The sequence below is a fragment of the Canis aureus genome, chromosome 36 (assembly GCF_053574225.1).
Source record: "Canis aureus isolate CA01 chromosome 36, VMU_Caureus_v.1.0, whole genome shotgun sequence".
NCBI lineage: Eukaryota > Metazoa > Chordata > Mammalia > Carnivora > Canidae > Canis > Canis aureus.
This window is the reverse complement of record NC_135646.1, coordinates 15310503-15328759: the sequence shown is the minus strand read 5'-3', so window position 1 is coordinate 15328759 and position 18257 is coordinate 15310503. Positions and strand designations below refer to the sequence as shown.

The 18257-nt window shown below is 37.9% G+C and overlaps 1 long non-coding RNA gene across 3 annotated transcripts in view; it reads right to left on the bottom strand.

The window, feature by feature from the left end:
- The window catches only part of LOC144305899 (uncharacterized), a 62333-nt gene that overhangs the window by 7256 nt on the left and 36820 nt on the right, over positions 1-18257 (bottom strand). The gene's annotated exons all lie outside the window — the stretch shown is intronic.

Below are 18257 nucleotides of genomic sequence, written 5' to 3'. Positions count from 1 at the left end.
ATTTGAGGCAGTGAACACACATTCATTAAATGCAAGTCAAGGAATAGGAGTTGTTTTAAATAAAGCTTATACATAATACAAACCTTCCATGGTCAAACACAGGAACAAAGCTCTTAATTATTCACTTCATTGGAGTGTACGTGGGGAAGTGATTACATACCATGGGAATTAGATGTAAGGAAATGCCAAATTCCAAAGTAAAACATTCTAAACATAAGAATTATATTGAGGAGTAGCCTGGTACCAGTTTTATTTTCTAGATCAACATAAAGAAGTATTCATCATCTTATTTGAAAAAATAAAGACTTAATATGTAAATATATATTGATTTCATCTCAATAATAAGATCGACAGTGAAAATAATAGATAGTTGTCACACAGAAATTAAAGGTTTTATGTTCTGTTTATGTTTGTTATAATAATAATAGAACCTCAAGGTGTAGCAATGAAAAATTATCTTATTTTAAAGCAATTATGTGGGAGGCAGCTAATAAAATTACATTGACATTATATACACTTGTCTTTCCACAAGAACCACAGCAATCAAATCAAATTAAATTTAGAAGAATGCACTAAAATACTCACTATTCAAAAGTGATCAACAGATCTTCCTCAAGTATCTAGCTGTGATAATTAGGAGGGTAATGTTTGATTTGCCCATAAAACTCATTATTTCTTATTCTATTTCTGGGATTCATTTATCTCACTTACCTGTGACCTGTTTAGTATGGATCTGGGTCACTTTTAAATTGAAGAGTATGCATTTTAGGGTAATAAGTCCACAAAAGGACTGTGGATATAAATAAAATGCAGGCATTCCCTAAACTACAAATATCCAACTTATGAATACACATACATAAGAGCAGAGCCCTGGCAAATGAAAAGTATAACCAGTCTTGCCAACCCCAATGCCTATAGATAGGATCATGCTGGTAACATAAGTGGCCACCAAATTATTGCCACATGGGAATAAGGAGCAGCACATCCACATTTTTATTAAAAACCTCCGAATATTTGAATGTTGAACACACCAATTCAAAATCCTGAAGAATACTGTGTAAGCCACACTGAAGACTTCTATAAGTCATCATAAACCTTCCTGAATGGAAAACTCAGGAAATTCAAGAGGAATAATTCTCCAGATCGTCTTTATTCAGAATACAAAATCTAGTCTGTTTTACTTCTAAACATGTTCCCAGAATGTAAAAGAGCTAATCTATGATTGGAAAATAAGGGAACTGTGTTAACATAAATGACACATCGGTTCACACAGATTTTTCTGCCAGCACATTCATGCTTTGTGTCCTACAGCAATGGCAGCTGGATGTAAAGCACATTAGCCTAGCTCAACGCGGCAAGTCACAGAGGAATACAGCATTGTTCCGTTCACCCCGTTCTGTCTGAGAGGTGATTATTTACAGTTTCCCCCCATCTTTTTGTATTTTGCCCTTGTCTCCATCCTTTAACATCCCTTTTATCAAGCTACCTGTGTTTTCAAGTCTTATATATAATACCATAGTATATATACTTATTTAGAAATCGGCATGGCTTTGATTTCTAAAAATACCAGAATTTAATTGAAACAATTTTTTTTTATCAGTACTCTGCTCACAATGTTTTCTCAGTGTTAATTGGTCCTCAATATTATTTTTCCCAGAAGTGCTGCTATTTTTGGTGTGGGATTGCAGAACACAAGGTTTTTTTTTTTTTTTCAGGAATACATATATCATGTTATAGCAGGAGTGTTACCCCTTGTTGAGATATGGATGCAGCATTTCAAGTTAGATCTGTTCATCAATTAATTAGTATCATTAAACCAGCCTTTCAATATATGATTCACTTTTGGCTAAGCCCTCTGGACTTAGTTCACACTGCTATAACAGTGATAGCAGATCTGGTATCTGGTGAGAGCTTGCTCCCTGGTTTGTAGACAGCTGCCTTTTTACTGTATCCTCACATAGCCAGGGAGAGAAGGAGGGAGAGGGAGAGAGAGAGAGAGAGAGAGAGAGAGGGAAAGAAAAAGAGAGAGGGAGGGAGGGAGGGAGAAAGACATGACTAAGGGGAGATCTGGTCTCTCCTTCCCTTTATAAGGGCACTAATCCCCTTGTGGGAGCTCTAGCCCTATGACCTCTTCCAAACCTAATTACCTCCCATAGGTCCCATCTCCAAATACCAACACACTGTGTGTGGGTGGGGGTAGGGAGGTTGGGTTCCAATGTATAAATTTTGAGGGGATACAAACAATGAGCCAATTGCATCTTTCCATGTATTATTTCATTTAATTTCTCAACAACCTTACACGCTCAGCAGCTATACACTACCTAGAAATGGGGCCAGCAGCCAGCTAGGCTATGTGGACTTGGTGAACAAAACCTGCCCTTACTCTCGTACAGCTAAGCTCCCTGAGGGATATACAGGTAGATGTAATACTGCCTATTATAAATGCTTACCTGCCCTGGACAAAAATGTTGTCTTTGTCAAGGGAGCACTCCAGTCCCCAGAGGCCAAGTAAGTGAGAAAGAGCCTCCCATCATTGTGTTCTTTGCCACTGCCTTAGGGAGGGAGGAAGTGGGTCCTCTCACACCACATACCTGCCACACCCCACTCCCCGGCCCCACCACCACCACTGAAGGATGCCATAAGCTCTCAGGGACTCTGGCTAACTTCCTCCTGCCTCTGAACTCTCAACTATGTGACCCCTTACCCTGTGACCTCAGAACTGCTTGTTGGGAATTTTTTTTTCTGCCTGGGGCTTGAACCTCAGATTTCTCTGTAATTTTCAAGCCTAAATTGTTCCTCCACTCATGGTTCTCAGCTTTTCATCTTGCCTGAGGCAGGAATGCTCTACTCCTTGTCAGCGCTGTAGAACTAATGTCTGCATTCAGTTAATGCTAGCTCCCTGCACAGGGGGTGTTTGCATATTGGACTCTATGCTTGCCAAGTCTGGGACTCCTGCACAAGTATTCCTCAGTCCTCCATGAGCCTGCCTCACTGGACTGCACAACCATCACACCGTGGAGCCAAGGTAGTTCTTTAAACCACACCCAATTTATAAGCTTAAAAACCTGTACCTCAAAGGATGTGGCTTGGAAGGAAGAAGTGGATGGGTTTTTGAGCAGTGAGATACCTCACAGAAAACAACAGAAGAGAAAGGAAGCAACTTTCCTTAGGAGGCAGCACAGAGCACAAAGGAAGGGAAAATGTTGGTGATTAAAGAAAGGGATAGAGAGAGGGGTTTAGTTGCACTGAGAGGGAGTTTGTTGGGGACCTTGGAGTTAGAAGAACTTGGGCCCATTAATGTAAACCATAGAGAATTCTTGACTGGAGGGATAATGCGGTGGTTTTGAACTTGAGGACAGCTGCATTCCAGCTGACTTTAAAATGGGTTAGACGGGGACACCTGGGAGGCTCAGTGGTTGGGCTCCTGCCTTCGACTCACATCATGATCCTGGAATCCAGGATCAGGTCCTGCATCAGGCTCCCTGTGAGGAGCCTGCTTCTCCCTCTGCCCATGTCTCTGCCTCTCCCTTTCTCTCTCTCTCTCTCTCTCTCTCTTTCTCTGTGTGTGTGTGTGTCTCTCATGAATACATAAATAAGTCTTTATAAAAATAATAAAATAAAATAAAATAAAATGGGTTAGACAAAGGAGAGATGAAAATTAGACAAACCTAAAAGCTGTTGCTATCTATCTACCTATCTACCTGTTTACCATTCACTTATCACCTACCTATCACCTACTTACCTTCTACCTATCCTCTTTCTTTCTGTGTGTGTCTCTTTCTCTGGCAAAGAGAACTCAAGCAACCAGAAGAGTTTGAGAACTAGAGGGAGGCACAAACTCAAGGGACATTGTAGGTGTTTATCCATCCAGGTCATCACTCCATGTTCCAAATGGAGATCTCAATCTAATGAAGTTTCCATCATTATTGCTGTTTTTGAAGATCCTTTGCGGGGGTTGGGAGAGTGTCACACAACCAATAGAATTTCCATAATAAATGAGATCCTTGGGCCCTTCTATTCATACTATGGGCCACTGTTCACAGTAACCCAGAATTCCCTGCGAGTACCTATTTCTCCTCTAGGAGTCCAGATGTGGGCTCAGAGGACCACCAAGGATCTATATGTACACACAAGGTTTCAGGCTGTCAAGGCACTGAACGTAAAATATGTCGGAATGCAGGGCATCGGGTGGCTCAATCAGTTAAGCATCTAGCTCTCTCTCAGTTTCAGCTCAGCTCATGATCTCAGGGTGGTGACATCAAGCCCCTTATCTGGTTCTGCACTCCGTGCAGGGTCTGATTGAGCTTCTCTCCCTCTTCCTCTACCCTCCTCCGCTCATGCACATACTCTCTCTCAAATAAAATAAATAAATAAAATATTTTTTAAAAAGAAAGAATGTGTCAGAATGCAGATCAGGAAGGCTTGTGGAAGAAAGGACTCACACATCAGTGACAAAATGCCATCACATATAACATGAGCATTTTAGTACTAGCTCTCCCTGCATTGAGCAATATCCATTCAGGAAGAAAAGGGAGACCTGCTATCTTGTTTTCTGCTTTGAGCATGTGGGAAGGTGGGTCCTCTCTCAAATCGCTACCAATTCATGTCCTTCACATTCAGCTTCTCATCTAAAATTCAATTTACCTAGGGAACTTTCTAAGATTACTCCTAAACTTGGTATTTTTCCTGGCCCGGAGTCCAAAGTATGTAAACTACTTCAAGGAACAGAGAGTTTCACAAACCTTATAAATTTTAATATCAATAATTTAGACTATAAAAATTACTATTTACCATAGGGACCCCTATCAATAGCTATTTTTTTGTTTCAATGCTTCACAAGATCCAGTACTACTCATCTTCTCAAGAATATGTTTATTGCCCTGTTTGTGATACAATATGTATTCATCTGGTACTTCCTGTTATTTGTTTCATATATTCTTCAATCATTTTATGAGTGTCTTCCATCTAACTATCCCATAAATTCCCTGGGGGCACAAACCTGCTGTATTAATTTTCTGACATCATCCTGTAGTACCCACTGCTATTTCTTGGCACACTATGGACATTCTATAAATGCCCTCTCCATCAGATCAAGTTGTTAAGTCAGGAGAGAAGTCAGTGGTTTATAGTCAGGTCTAAATCTTTTCTGACTGGAGAAGAAAAGGAATGGGCAGGTATTTTAGCTTTAAAATGGCATGGGAAATTTGTTTTTTTCTCTGTAGCAATTGGAGTAGATGATATTGGATTTACCATGTAGCAGGGATCATGGAAGTGCAATACAAAACCCAGATGACAGTATGAAATGTATTTTGTGTGTATTCACAAAATTCCACAGAATCAATCACCATCCCTTTGACCGAGTTAATATGAACTCCAGTGGCAGTAACCCACGGACCTCTAATAGAATTCACCAATGGGAAATAGTAACAGTTCCTGTGGAGGCATTACCTTCGGTGCCGACTGTGATCTATGGATGACAGCCTCCCAGAAAACACATTGACACAATAGGCTGTAATGGCTCAGATGGGGTCTTTATGTGATATCGGGCCAGTGATCTGCAGACAATGTCTCGCCGGGAGGTTTCTCAATTGCCTTCTCCAAAGCTTTCCCTCATGCTTTCAGGGCCTGTCCAGGTACTTTCCTGAGCTCAGGGATGTCTGTCTGTGCTCTAAGACTATCGAAGCTTGCCTTAAGGCATCTCCATTACACTAATGAGCTGCTGCAAAGCCAATGAAAAAATGAAGAATAGCTACAGATGGAAGATTTTCTCCAATTTACAATGATGTAGGTGTAGATGTGTTTGCTTATAAAGTATAATTAAGCTCCAACAGTCAGATTTGAGCCTTATTTCTTCTCAAGCCCTGTTCACCAGTTTGAAAACTGCTTTGTCCACACCTAAAGAGACCCTGTTACCCCTGCGCCAGTCAGCCACTCAACAAATAATTGGTAAATGTGCTAGTTGTGCAAGGCATTTTTGTAGCTGTAGGATAATAATTGACTTATGCCCTCAAGGAGTTTCTGATTGAGTTAGAAGAGGTGAAACTGACCCATGTGAACCCCTGTGTATTTATGGCTACATTGCTGTGTTGGTGTAGTCTGTACTCTGGATTGTTTGATAATTATGCATCCAAACACCTGTACTAATAAACACCTGTACCTCACTCATCACTACAACTGACTCTGAGCAATAACTCAGATAAGTAGTACACAGCAGGAGAAAAAGTAGATTTATCGGCAGATGCTCAAATAACCCGAACCTTACATTCTTAGAGTAAATTAAGGCCATATGTGAGGGAGGACTGGGGAGAAGAGAAGAGATAAGGAATTACTAACATTTATGAATACTAAGTATGCCCCCAGACACATCACAGGTTGTCACACTTTTCCTTAACAAGGCCTCTATAAAGTACAAATCAACATCCTCATTTTACACATAAAAAATAGCAATTCAGAGAGATTACCTGTCTTGCCCTAGTCCACACAACCACAAAATGAGTGAACCAGGATTCAAACTCAGATCTGTCTGCTCCAAACCTCACACTCTTTCTACTCTGTCATTGTCCTGATCATGCCTTGTATCATCTTGACTAAACCATACCTGTAACCGCTGTAATTTCCACCTTACCTGTAACCACTGTAATTTCCACCTTACCTGTGAATACTCTTCTTCAAAATGACCCCTGATTCTGGATTGGGTGGGAAAAAGGAGAGATCAAACACAAGAAGACAAAAGTAAAAAAACTAATTCAAGAGATTACCTTCTGCCAATTCACAAAGCTATGGCCAGGGATGGTGTTCAGCCAGTCTGGCATACCAGTCAGCATCCATCCTAACTGATCAGCTCAAAAATCATTGAGGATGTGATATATTTTTTAAATATCATCTTCCCCGACTACTTTAATGGGTTCCTGAAATTTGAGTTCACTGAATATTGGTTTTTGAGAAGAGTAATGTCAACTTTGAAGGCAGTTCTAAGGTTAAAAGAAGGTGATATGAATAACACTTATTTCTAGGAGAAAATTTATATTGAGAAAAATCAATTATTCTAGTCATCTACTTTATATATATATCTTAATATATAATATATATTATATATAATATAATAATATATATTATATAAGATATTAATATATCTTATGTATCTTATATATATCTTAAATGCCCTTAATATTATTAGAAAACAAATGCAAAGTTTTATATGAAATTTTAAATACCTGTTATAATTGGCTTGTGCTTTGGTCTAAACTCATGACATAGAAACCTTAGATTTTTATCTGTTGTATGGATACTTTAAAAACATAGTAACTATTCTTCAAGTTCCCCAATCCAGTTTCAATATGTAACTTCTCAAAGATAAGCACCATTAATAGTTTATTGTGTATCTAGGTTTTTTTTATCCATAAAGGAAGATAAAATATATTTGAAATATGTGTTTGTTTTACCAAAATTTAGTCATATGTACCAGTCTACAGCTTGCTGTTTATAATTAATGTCCCAAGGATATCATTCCTTGTCAATATATCTGTTTTGTTCTTTTCAGTAAGTGCATGGTATTCTGTGTATACATGTATCATAACTTCAAGCTTTATTAACATATATTTAGAGTGTTTTCAATGTTTTGATATCTTAAACAATGCTACCAAAGACATCTTAGTGCATTTTTGCTCCCTTACACGCATATTTTAATAAGAAAATTATACTCTTTTAAATAGCTTGGTCTCCTTTTAGGAAATTAACATCAGGCCTTCATCTGTACCTATTTCACAGAAATTCACACAGATATATACTGTTGCTTTGTATAATTAAGATATTGTTACATCAATATGATAGATTGGTATTAAAATAATATATTTGGTGTAGTTCTTGATCACATACAACCATCAAATGTAATATTGCACTTACAACTTTACATTAATTTACTTCCAGTCACAGTTAATGGACACCCATTGCAGTGAAAATCAAGCACTATCCTAACAGGTTTCAAAAGCACTGTCAGAACTCAAAATAGTAACACAATGAGGACTGGAATAATCAGAGAGGGTTTCTTGGAAAAGCTGGCACTGCAGCTGTTCCTTGAAACATAAGGAGGATTTGGATAGCCTAAAGGAAGGGGGAAGCCAAGAATGTGAACCTGAGAAGTCAGGACCACGGACAGAGCAGAGATGGTCCAGTGGGAAAGTAACACTTTGAAAGGAGCAGTAAGGAGGGGTAAGAGAGACAAAGGGAGGCTTTATGACGAGGATTTTTAAAAACAAATCAGAAGGACTAAATTTTATGTAGAAATAAAACATCAAGACCAAAGGACAATTTTGGAGAGTAATATTAACAAAGCTAGGAGACTATTTAGTAGGGTGTGAAGAGGAAACAAACAAAAAAGTATCGGACCAATAGATCCAGGAACTATACTAGGGTGGTAACCTCACAAGAAATAGTTAAGTGAGACATTCGTAGAAAAAAATCAACATGATCTACAATAATGGCTACCGCTTATTTAGAACTTACTCTGTGCTATTGCTATGCCCTGTACTAAGTGCTCTAGTCTCATCATCTCATTTAACCTTCCTCATGACAACTTTTTAAGTCTGCATGATAACCCCATAGGTGAGATATGCTCACGCTCATAGAAGTTAAGTGATTTGTCCAAGGTCACAGAGATTACAAATTACAAAGTTGAGATCCCAACCCATGTCCAAATCCAAAGCTAGGAGCCAGAATTGAAATGCAGATTTATATCACAAACATTATGGAGATTCCCTTCCATATTAACTGATAGCTTCAAAAAGGAGATGGTTCTTCTTTTTTCCATTGTCTTTCCCTCCTTCTGAGGAAAACTATGAAAAGGTAATTTTTTTAAAAAAAGATTTTTTGTTTTTAAAAAACAGTTCAAATCATTTCTGGTGTATTTCCCCCAGGTTTGTGAAGCCCTTGGAAAGTTAAATAACCTAGGTTCTCATACCAACTCTGTTAGTTCACTGAATAACCTCACACAATGTCACCTTACTTCTGGGAACCTCAGGTTCCTCATTTCCAGTGAAGTAGAGTAGATGATCTAACTTGGTCATTTCAGCTCCTAAATACCATAGTACTCTTATTCTTTGTATTTTTGTTGCCAAATGATGCTGATTAGAGGACTGAGCTAACAAAATCTAAACCATTCTTGGCTCCCAGGACTGGATATAATATCTTATAGTTCCCATATGCATTCATTAATTTAATCATCTATAATGATTAAAATATCTTGAGTATCTACTATGTGCCAGATGACTCTCTAGATGCTATAGTTATAGCAAGGAACAGCACAGTGATCTTACCATTTGGTAGAATAATGATCATTACCTTCTAAAAAGTATGTCTTTTGTCCTTAAATATTATTTAACTATTAACTTATTTAATCTTTACACCAATCCTATGAGGTATTTCTTTATAAGAATAAGACACAATGAAAGTAAATAGCTATACAGCAGAAGTTTACATCGCTGTACAACAAAATCAAACCTTAAGTCAAAGTAGCCAGAGCCCCTTCTCAACCTCAGTACTTTGCTCAATAATTATCACACCTTGTTCCCCAGAAGCATCCCACTGCCTGTGAGTAGAGCCAATACTTAATCAAGCCTGAAATGAAAACCTTCAAAAGATGCTATAGGATTCAATGACTTGTGCTTTGGAATTCCAAGACTACATTTGAAGTCCAGTTTTGGCACATGCCTGTCAAATTGGTGACCTCAATTTCTCTGAAATTCAGTTTCCTCATCTATAACATGGGAAAATACAGTGTCTGTCCCACAGGGCTGTCATAAGGCATAGTACAAAACTGAATGCTACAATAGGAGTCAGAATAAGTACCCAAATTCCTTTAAGAAAATACCCTTAGAACTTGAATGTTGGAGAGTACTCATAGATACAGAACCCCATCTTGACTTCTGCCATCTGATCACCTATTTCAAAGAAGCATCAAGGTCTAAATTGTGTTGATTCAGAACTATAAGCATTAAAACATGAAGTGCATTTTCATGGAAGAGTAAATTCTTAGAGGTTACCCAAACATTCTGTAAACACTATAATCACTAGAAACAAGGGTGGAAAAAGTACAAAAACATCCTACAACTGTTTATATTGAAGGGAAACTAAGTTTTCTCTCTGGTGATGGCATATTGGATATTAAAGATGCCTTGTGTTTTGTGTACCACTGGTTGTATAATGATCTTCAACACCAAGGATCATTGTGTTGGCACCAGCATAGCCTCAAAAGGGAGATTAACAAGACTATTTTGTACTTTAATTGATTCCTTGAAACATTTTCTAGGAGGCCATTATTTGCTTTTTTCTGATGACTAATCCCAATGTAGAACTTCTATGGTTGAGATAAAACACATAAGTTTGTGTCAGTGGAAAGCAAAAAGAAAGAGGAATCACAATACCCACTCCCACTTCTCTAAATACTAAACCACTTTCTCTTCCCAATAACTATGACTATTTAAATAAATAAATATTCAGGCTCTGGAGCTACAATTTTGGAGTATGACAAAAATTCAATTAAGCCTACGTGGAAACAGGTAACAGATGACATATACTTATCTATAATTCTTCATAGTAGAATGATACTATATAATATACTTTATACTATATTATACATATATAATATATAAATATATACTGGACCCTATAGAATTGTGTATATATATATGTATATATATATATGTATAATTTAGTATAATATATACTATGTTCTGTGAGGCAGCATCTAAATCATAAACATGACTGCCATTTGACTAACACAACTTAGTCTTTAGTAATACAGAAACTTGGGTCAACAGATTAGAATTTAAATCCTTATTTTCCCAATTACTAGCTGGGGAAATCACTTCAAGAAATCATTTCCATAAGACTCAGTTTTGTTAACTGTCAAATAGGAAATAAAACTACGATTTACCTCCTTAGGCAATTAGGAGAATCAAATGCTATAATGCATATTGAACTGTCTAGCATGGAGCCTGGCAGACTAAGAACTCAAGTTTGTTATTATTTTAAAGCATCTAGTATATGTAATTTCTGATCTTTCAAACAACACAACAAAAATAGAATTTAATTCCATTATATAGATATGGCAACTATCTAGTTGCATCTATCTAGCCAGGTTCAGACTAGCTATGTGACTTGCACCAAATGAAATACTGCCAAGTGGCAGAACCAGGTCTTTCTGACACTGGATATCAGAGGTTTTGTGCTATTCTGACTCTCAGAGTCACCTGGGCCCCCATACAGGCCACCATCCTAACTGAAATGGTAAAGTATCTCCATCTTAAGTCAGTTTCCCCCAGGACCCAGGACTCAGCTCTGAGGTCCAAACTTCAGCAAGGCTCACCAAATAGACAAAGAAATGCCGACATGGACATGTTTACAAAATGTCTTTCACCATAGAAACTGGCCACGGTGACAGGCATATTTTAGCAGGAAACAAGGTAGCTTGCCTTCCAAAGTGCTTGCTCTTGCATCTCATAACCAAAGGATAAGAGCAGCATCTTTTTTTTTTTTTTTTTATTGGCCCATAACCTTTTAGTTATGTGAGTTTGGCACAAAATGACAGCTGTTAACACAGCAGGCCACCTCTTGGCATTCCAGTGATGGCTATATTAGTGCCACCACAGGCCCAGGCCTGTCATAAGCCTTTCGTGAATCAAAGTGCCACTAATTTTCCCCTTATAAAGACCACAAGATGGTATCCAGGCTGTGCCTTTCAATTTATATTGTTCTGCCATACAGCAGCAAGATCATGAATTTTAAATGCCTACTGTGATTTGGTCCTATAACTGCACTGTGGGCCCAGTGCCATTACTGAGAGAATAGTGCAAAGTAAGTATAATAGTATTTTTACAGTGAAATCTACTTACAATAAATCCTGAGGACTGAGAATAAATTCTGTTGAGGAGCCTCATTAAATACTAATTCCCCCCCCCCTTGCCCTCACCCCACCCTCACATGTTATATAAGCCTTATCTTATAGGACTCTGCACAAGACTAAAGCAAGCATCCTATTGCCTTCCACTGATGCTGGTAATAAAGAGGAGAGATTGTAGGGATAAGATAGAGGAGTAAGATAGGAAAAGAAAGAACTGCAGGCCAGTGTTGAATGCAGCTTTGTTAATAATTCATCATCTGTCTCTCTCAGCCAAGGCTTCCTCCTAACTTCCTTTACCATAATTCTCCTAAACATCCAGGTTTAAAGCATCGAAACCAAATCTGCCTATCCTCACTTTGCCACTCACGTAGTCACTAGATCTGTGGATACTTCCTTTACATTATCTCTCACCTCCAACTTTCATTTCCATCCTCACTGCTATCATTTCAATAAAGGTCATTGTAACTTAACAACTGAATTATCACACTCATTGGTTTATTGGAAAGTAGATAAGAATTCAATTCTGAAGGCAAACAAATCTAAGTTCAAATTCTGGACCAGCCACTTGCTAGCTGTGTGACCTTGGACAAGTTACTTAACATTTCCAAGCCTCCTCTGAAAATCAGTGATAACAATAAGTAACTACCTCCAGGGTTGCTATATCAAGATAATTTGTGCAAAGTGCTTATGTTATTTTTTAACTGTTTTGCATAACCAATTTCTTCCCTCTTTATTTCACTCAATACACCTATTTCAAATTGCTCTTACTTAAAAAGGCAACAACAGCAAGGGCATCTTCTGTTCCCAAACTGAAGCGAGATTCCCAGCATATAAGACAAATACTCTCTCATTCAGGGCCTTTTACTATCAGACCCTGAGTTACCTTCCCATACATTTCATTACCGTTCAGAGGCCTTATCATTCTTTTCCCCTTCATCTCCATCCCATCTCCATCCTTCTAATATACACAAATGTTAAGGTCTGCTTTAACTCCGGTATCCTTCATAAACATCTTCTTGATAATTCAACCCAAAGGAGTGTCCTTTCTCCATCAAACCTTGTAGTTGACACCTATTTCCCATGTCATTTATGTTGTAAAATACATATTGGCAACTTGAACTTCTTCTTTCATGTATTTTTGTCCTATTTGTGTAATTAAATGAGAATGACTTTCAGTTCCAAGCTAAGGGACCACCTTACATGTGAAATTGCCTTAGAACAATGCCTTTTGACTTTTCAGTCGTTAATTTCTTTTGGAAGCAATCCGAAATATATATATCTTACATGGGAGATAGGGTGATAAAGTTTGAAAGAAAATGCCTTTAAACATTTACCTTGGACCCAGAAAGGACTGAGAATATTTCAGTATCTTTGATGCTTGCTTGGTAGTAACTGAGGTGCAGCCAACCTTAAATATTTCAGGAAGAAGCCCTTCTTCAAGACAGAGGAAGGCTTTTCCACCAGATGCTCAAGGCAGCTCCCTGGAGACAGGGAAAAGGTTTCTTGGACTATGGCCATATGTCAGTGGGTAAATGTAGAATCTTCTAATGGAGCAGAGACCAAGGAACAAACCATAGTCCACTGCACATGTTGAGGGACCAGAAAGAGAGAACCCCATCCTAAACAACATCGATGGGCCTCCCATAGTACTCCTGTTTTTGATCATGGAATTCATACCACAAAGCATATTGTTTGAATGGAACCTTTTTTGTATACAATGAATCATAACAGATAAGAAATAAATAAGGTACCAGTATGTGAATGGATTCTATTTTATAAGGAGATGAATTGTCCTAACCCTCCATGTCCTTCCATCCTTACTAAGCAAGCCATCTGTTTTTCCCAGCCAAATTGAACAACAAAATCTTTGTCCTGATCCATTTGACAAGTATAAAGCCAAATTTCTCATTCCCAGAAGGCACTGACAGTTGGCTCAGAGCACCAAAGGGTGGGCAAAATCAAAACTAGGAGCAGTACCAGGAACCAGGAGTAAGTGTTCGTAGGTTCTTCTCAGAAACTGTGTCACAGTGGCAGCAAAGGAACAATATAGGGAAGTCTCTGGGAGATAAAGATGCCCCGAACCAATTAGCATAACCAGGAGAAAGAAGCTAGCTAATGAGAAGCAAAACTGTTAGGACTATCATCTTCACCATCATTATATAAACCTAGAGTCCCCTATCTGAACCCTTTAGCCAGAGATGCATTCCAGAATTCAGAATTTTCTATTTTAGATATGCCAATTATATTAATTGTAGTGCATTAATATTTCTACAGCAGATCACACTAAATAGAGGATTAAATAGAGCCAGTAAATAATCTCATGTCAGTTCAGATCTGGCTTTTCCATCATATGAATTTTGACACCTTTTTATAAACAAACAAAACAACATTTTTTTTCGAATTTTGGGGGACAATTCAGAATTACAAAAGAGAACACTCAGGAAGTATGAAGTTAGAAAGTATGTGAGGACCTCCACATAGCTGGAAGACTGAATCTTGGGCAATGGGCACCAACTCTATGGCAAAATGAGGAATCTGAGGTCCCAAAAAGTTAATGATATTCTCATTGTTATCTTGTAACTTACTTACAACTTGCAAACCACGGCTATAGGTAGATACAGGATTTGAATATAGGAATCCTGCTCTTTCTGACTGTAAAAGAAGTCATATGGCAAGCCATTGGTGTGCAGCAAACCCAGGTTTCTAGGAAAATTTTGATTTGATATAGATCTAATTTAACTATATTCTGGAGTCTATTCATCTCATATCGCTGCTTTATGGGCATTTTCATTGCTCTCAATGGTGTCTACTTTGGAATTCTTCTTTGATGACTTCAGGTTATATTTGAGTAAACAGGGCTTCTTATTCTGATGCTGTTCATTCATGTGAGTTACTCAGTTTTTTCCTAATGACTAAGTTAGGAATTATATCTAAAGTTATTTTTTAAAAATTGTTTGATTCCACTATATCACTAGCAATTACCTGGACCTATGGTATCATGAGGTCTGCAAGAGAGAATTTTGTTTAAAAAACTAATTTTTAAAAATAACCTAAGCAGACAAGGAAATCATGCTGTCCTCTCTTTAGTATGCAGATCATATTTGTGCATGACTATTATGGAAGTGCAACCAGACAATTACATGTCTATCCAAGCATGCAGGAGACAGCTTTACCGACAAATACCACTATCTCCGCACATTGGTGCCTTGTTCGTTCATCTGATTTTCACTCCTTTCTGCAGCCGTCACTCTAGACAGGGCACAGCTCCAAATTAGAAGTGCTGTGAAGTCAGATCAGTGGCCTTGGACCCATCCCTGCACCACCCTAAGGATTCCTCCCCTCAGTCATTCTTTCCTGATGACCAACCCGGCTGAAACCATGTGGGGAGGGACAAGAGGGCAGGAAGAGGTGGTAAGAAAGCACCCACCTTCCTACCCTCTCCCTTGTGCTTGCTTTCCTGAGCTCCCTAGGCCATCTCATCTGTCACTTCTGTAACCAGGCACCATTCAAAACAACTTAAAAAGCCATGACCCCCAAGGGATTTATCCATCAGAAGAGTCTCCAAGTTTCCTGGTGCTCAAACTTTCTCCCTAAAGTGGACAGACCTCTAGGAAAAGAAACACCTGTTATTTGGGATTTGTTTTCCCCAACTATTGGTTTTCTGGAGCATAAATCATGAAGCCACTTGTCTCATCTATTTCCCTTTGGACTTGGAAATGCTTTGAGAAGTTGGTTTCTCATCCTTGAACCTACAAAAATGCAGTTCGTAGAGAATAGAGTATAGGAAAGCTAGGGGAAAGAAGGAATAGTCCCCTTGTTATTGTGTGCGAATACTTTCATTTGACTACTATTAATACTAATGAGAGTGCTCTGCCAAAATCCCTGTGCACTGAGATGAAAATATATGCTTTGGTATAGAGATTTCCTGTTACACTGTTGATAATTCATTGTATGAAGTGATCAACTTATACTATAATAATGGCACTTATACATCACACTTTGAAGATGTTTTTTATTGACTTAATGTGAATATTATTGCCATCGTTTATTACAGAGAAGTATCTTGTAGTAATTGAAATACAATATGGTGTCATTAATCATCCTGAATACAAAATGTTAACTTTAAACTGGTCACACTGTATTAAATGCTCCTCTAACCATAAAGCAATTTGATTTGCGAGTCTGTAAAAATCTAGATGTTTAGGATTTAGTGTAACTAGCACTTGGAACACATTTCTCTATTAGATTTCTCAACAGTTTGCTTTACCTCAAGTTAAGTTTTTATTGTTTTCTTTGAGTATGTTTTCCATTTCCAATATGTACTTCACTGGATACATGATTGTTTGAAGTCATTTTCCCACAACATAAGAACAGGACCATTTCCTTGTCTCTCTGAATTGACCCTGAGAGCTAGCTAACCACCTTACGCACATTTTCAATATTTAACACATTGGGACCCAAATCAAGTGGTACTGTCAGACACACAAAAAAGAAAAAAAAAAAAAAAGAATCACTGGAAGTGGGATGAAGGGATGATTGTAGACCTCTGTCCACACATCTCTCTGGTGGGCAGAAGCCCCATTTTTTATCAAGCAGCATCAGTGAGATCTTATAAGTTAAATAATTTGAGGGTGTTATGTTTCCTTTCATACAGCTAAGTGCATCTAATGACAATGATAGATAGAAACATTTCTTCTTTTCTATTTGGGCTGATACACAAAGGCAGAGTAGCTGTTTGATCTGGAAGATAATATTTACCTGGTTACTAAGAAATATTTCAGTCCACCTTTAGCTCACCTTGTATACCAGAAAATACATATTCAGCATATGACACTTTATCTACATTATTAAATGGTTTTCTTGATTCCCGTCATTTATAAAAAAATAACTCATTGGGTGGTTATTTTCATATTTTAAAAATCTGTACTGTAATTCCATTTCTGTTGAAAGTCTTTTTGTGGATTATAAGAAGTAATGCCTACTCATTATAGATAATCTGCAAAATACAAAGAAAAACTTAAATCACCCATAATGCCTCCAGGCAATATTTTCAAAGGCCCATGTAACCATTTTGAATCATATGGAGATGTTTAAAACACTCATTGAAGACTGTTTCCTTTCCTTTTCATTTGGAATAAACCGCTAAGCAGTTTAGGACTCTCTGTGTGATAGGTAGCAGAGTGATTCCGTGTCATTTCAAATTCAACTTTTGTCAGTAGTACTTCTCTTCATAGGGACATTTATTTTTGACCACTTTGCAAAGAGATTAAAATGAAAATGTACGAAGTGTCCCAGAAGGTAGTCTGCTTTGAAAAGCTGTTTACTTGCCTCAGGCATGATTTGGGAGGGTAAAGGTCAAGGATGAGTCACAAGAAAACCCCATGGGCTGTCCATTCAGACGGACTCAATACTCTTTCATCTCTCTCTGTTTTCGTTGACACCAGCTGTGTCTACCTTAATCCTCCCTGTGAGTTTACATCTTTTTTCTTAATAATCTATAAGCAAACCATAGAAAAGGGGCATGTGTTGACTAGAAAGTAATGGTGGGGGAGCAGGTGATGGGAAGAAAAGGCAAAGGAAAAAAAGTGTAATGGGTAGCAAATTCCTTTTTATAAAATGTCAGAGAAGCCTACGGCATATTTAACGAGGCTTGATTTGACCCAAAGCATCGGTGGAAGCTATGGTTCTTAAACATCATCCAATACCTGAAACAAAGGAATGTTAGTATCCTAAATTTCTTGCAAGAATCTTGAAGTACTTCCCACAAATTATCTTTTTTGTATGTTAATAGAGGACAAATATGTTTCACGATTTTGAAGGCTTTTCGTGGCCATTAACATTGAATATAATTAGACTAGTAGGTGCTATGTAATGCTGGTATTTTGCATACATATTTCCAGTAAATAGCACTACCTAAATAAGATGCCCTGCCTTAATTCCCCCCTTTCCTAAAGCAGAAAAGTAAGTATGAAATGGCATTTTAATGGATTTCTGAAACCTTCGGTGTGTAAAGAATAGGAAGTAGGAGGTAGGAGGGAATTCAGTGCGTCTTGGTCAAATCTCTTGGTCCAAAGGATATGTGAATGCATTGACAGGATAAGAGGGGTGGATTTGAAAGGGGAAAAAAAGGAAAACAAGAACAAAGACAACAAAAGTCCTGAAAACACACTGTCATGGCCAACTATTTGAAGAATCCAATTAAGAACATATTAATTGAGTGACATATAGGATGGTACATTCATTGATACACAATGCCTGATTGTAGCTCCACCTGCAGAAGGCAGCAGGTTGGAACCCTGTGTTGAGGTTTATAGAAAAAGCAGTGCTGATGCTGTGATCTACAAGGAAAAACAGGGCAACA